We start from the raw sequence: 2,720 nt of genomic DNA, 5'->3' as shown, positions 1-2,720 counted from the left end.
CTTGCGTTGGAAATCACTTCCCGTCCACACCTCCAAGCTCCTTCCAAGCGGGGTTCAGCACCAGATGCCCCTGGACAGCTCTGGAAACCCAATCCTGCCGGAACCGTTCCTCGCCGATCCGAGTTTCCCGTCGGGGCCGCTTGGTGGCTGCGCCCGCCGCTCAGCGGGAGGAAACCCCTTTCCTGTGCCGGTAGAAGAGGTGGAGTCGCATATGAGTGGCAGGTTCCGCAGCCAATAGTATGGAAAGTTCTGCCAGCAGCTCTCAGGGAGGCCAATGGGCAGGGGCGTGGGCGGGGCGTGGGCCAGCCGCGCTGAGCGGGGCCTCTCCAGGCCGCGTCTGTGGGGTCGAGACTACGCGGCGGTTGGGCGGGGAGCGGCGCCTGTCGGGGGACGAAGGTTCCCCGGGAGGTAGGTGCGGGCTGAGAGAGGACCCGGGGCGGCGGGGCGGGGCGGCGCTGGGCGGCCAGTGGTCTGGTGGATTCTACCCGCACGTTAGCCGAGGCCCGACTCCGGTATCTGGCAGCGCGAGGCACACAGAAGGCGCTCAATAAGTGCTGATTGAATGAATGAGCCCGCGCCCTCCGCATCCCGGCCCGAGCAGCCTACAGTTTGACAGCGTGCAGGCCACCCTCACCTTCACTGTGCAGCCTGAGGCATCCAGATGCCGGACAGGTCTTTATTGGGCGCCTACTGTGTGCCTGGTTGGCTCTGCGCTGGGTGCAGCTGGCCCAGAGCAAGACAGACAGCCTGGTCCCGCCCAACTCACCGCCTGGGGGGTGGGGGGCGGGAAGACTTCAATCGACTTAAAATAATGTAATTCCTAGTTCCCTTCTGCAGCACAACATAAAAGAAAATAACACCAGGGAAGGGGGCGGGGAAGGCTGTGAGTGGAGACATCTGAGCAGTGACCCGAAGACCTGAATGCAGGGAGGTAGCGGGGCCATGAGACGCTTGGCGCTGATGATGGGGGAGAAATCCCAGTTGGGGAAAACTCAAGGACCAGGGGAGGAGCTGAGATTCCTCCTAAGAATGGTGACATTTTGGGGTCCAGGGTGAAACCGACTCCATTTTGGGCCATTGCATCAGGTAATGCGGCCCTTATCAGTGCCCACAGGCTTCCGCTCCTCCCTGTGTTCAGCCAGCGGTTTTTTAGTGTCTGTTGTGCACCAGGCCTTCCGGCGGGTTCAGGGATATGGTTTAGGGCGGGAGTCAGCCACGGTCAGAGAAGGAGGCTCCTTTTTTTTTTTCTTTTTTTTGAGACGGAGTCTCACTCTGCAGCCCGGGCTGGAGTGCAATGGCGCGATCTCGGCTCACTGTAACCTCCACCTCCTGGGTTGAAGTGATTCTCCTGCCTCAGCCTCCCGAGTAACTGGGATTACAGGCGCGTACCAGCATGCCCAGCTAATTTTTTTTTTTTTTTTTTTGAGACAGAGTCTTACTCTGTCACCTAGGCTGGAGTGCAATGGCGTGATCTTGGCTCACTGCAGCCTCCACCTCCTGGGTTCAAGTGATTCTCCTGCCTAAACCTCCCGAGTAGCTGGGATTTCAGGTGCCCACCACCACACACAGCTAATTTTTGTATTTTTAGTAGAGACAGTGTTTCACTGTGTTGGACAGGCTGGTCTTGAACTCTCGACCTCAGGTGATTTGCCCACTTCAGCCTCCCAAAGTGCTGGGATTACAGGCATGAGCCACCACGCCTGGCTGAGGGAGGCCCTTTTAAGGGGTCCTGGATGCAGTGAAGCAAGAGAGAAGAAGGAGGCATCACTGGAAAGTCAGGAGAGAGCAGTGTTCCAGGTGGAGAGAAGAGAACCAGAGGTCCTGAGGCATGAACGAGCTTGGCACAGAAAGGACCAGTGTGGGCCAAGGCGAGGCAGCAGCTTGTCGTGCAGAGCCTCAGCCTCAGGGTACAGAGTTTAGACTTTATTTTGGGGCATGGGGAAGCCATGAACCACCACCATCCAATAGAACGTTCTACAGTGACAAGAGTGTTCCCTTTGCTGTCAAATATGATAACCAAAGCAGTCAAGTAGGCTTGTGTGACTACTGAGCACTTTGAATGTGGCCAGGGAGACTGAGGAGTGGAATTTTAGAGTTTATTTAGTTTGTTTATTTATTTATTTTTTTGAGACGGAGTTTTGCTCTTGTCACCCAAGCTGGAGTACAGTGGTGCCATCTTGGCTCACTGCAAACTCCGCCTCCTGAGTTCAAGCGATTCTCTTGCCTTAGCCTCCCGAGTAGCTGGGATTACAGGCGTCAGCCACCACATCCGGCTAATTTTTGTATTTTCAGTAGAGATGAGGTTTCACCATGTTGGCCAGGGTGGTCTTGAACTCCTGACCTCAGGTGATCCACCCGCCTCAGCCTCCCAAAGTGCTGGGATTGCAGGTGTGAGCTACCGCACCCCGCCTGGATTTTTTTTTAGTTTTCATGAACTTTTTTTTTTTTTTTTTGAGACAGTGTATTAGTCAGGGTTCTCTAGAGGGACACAACTAATGGAATAGTTATATATATAAATGATAATTTATTAAGTATTAACTTACATGCTTACAAGATCCCACAGTTGTCTGTAGATTGAGAAGCAAAGAAAACCAGTACGAGTTCTAAAACTGAAGAACTGGCCGGGCGCGGTGGCTCAAGCCTGTAATCCCAGCACTTTGGGAGGCCGAGACGGGCGGATCACGAGGTCAGGAGATCGAGACCATCCTGGCTAACATGAC

At 54.7% G+C, this 2,720-nt stretch overlaps 1 protein-coding gene across 1 annotated transcript in view; it reads left to right on the top strand.

The window, feature by feature from the left end:
* Window positions 1-276: 276 nt before the first annotated feature.
* The window catches only part of SLC39A3 (solute carrier family 39 member 3), a 12,582-nt gene continuing 10,138 nt past the window's right edge, over window positions 277-2,720 (top strand). Inside the window, exon 1 of the mRNA XM_017885124.1 lies at window positions 277-408. The gene's annotated coding sequence lies outside the window, so the exon portion shown is untranslated. The remainder of the gene's footprint in view (window positions 409-2,720) is intronic.

The sequence above is a fragment of the Rhinopithecus bieti genome, unplaced genomic scaffold (assembly GCF_001698545.2).
Source record: "Rhinopithecus bieti isolate Rb0 unplaced genomic scaffold, ASM169854v2 scaffold_13262, whole genome shotgun sequence".
Taxonomy (NCBI): Eukaryota; Metazoa; Chordata; class Mammalia; order Primates; family Cercopithecidae; genus Rhinopithecus; species Rhinopithecus bieti.
The sequence above is the reverse complement of the archived record's forward strand: the minus strand, read 5'-3'. Positions and strand labels throughout refer to the sequence as shown.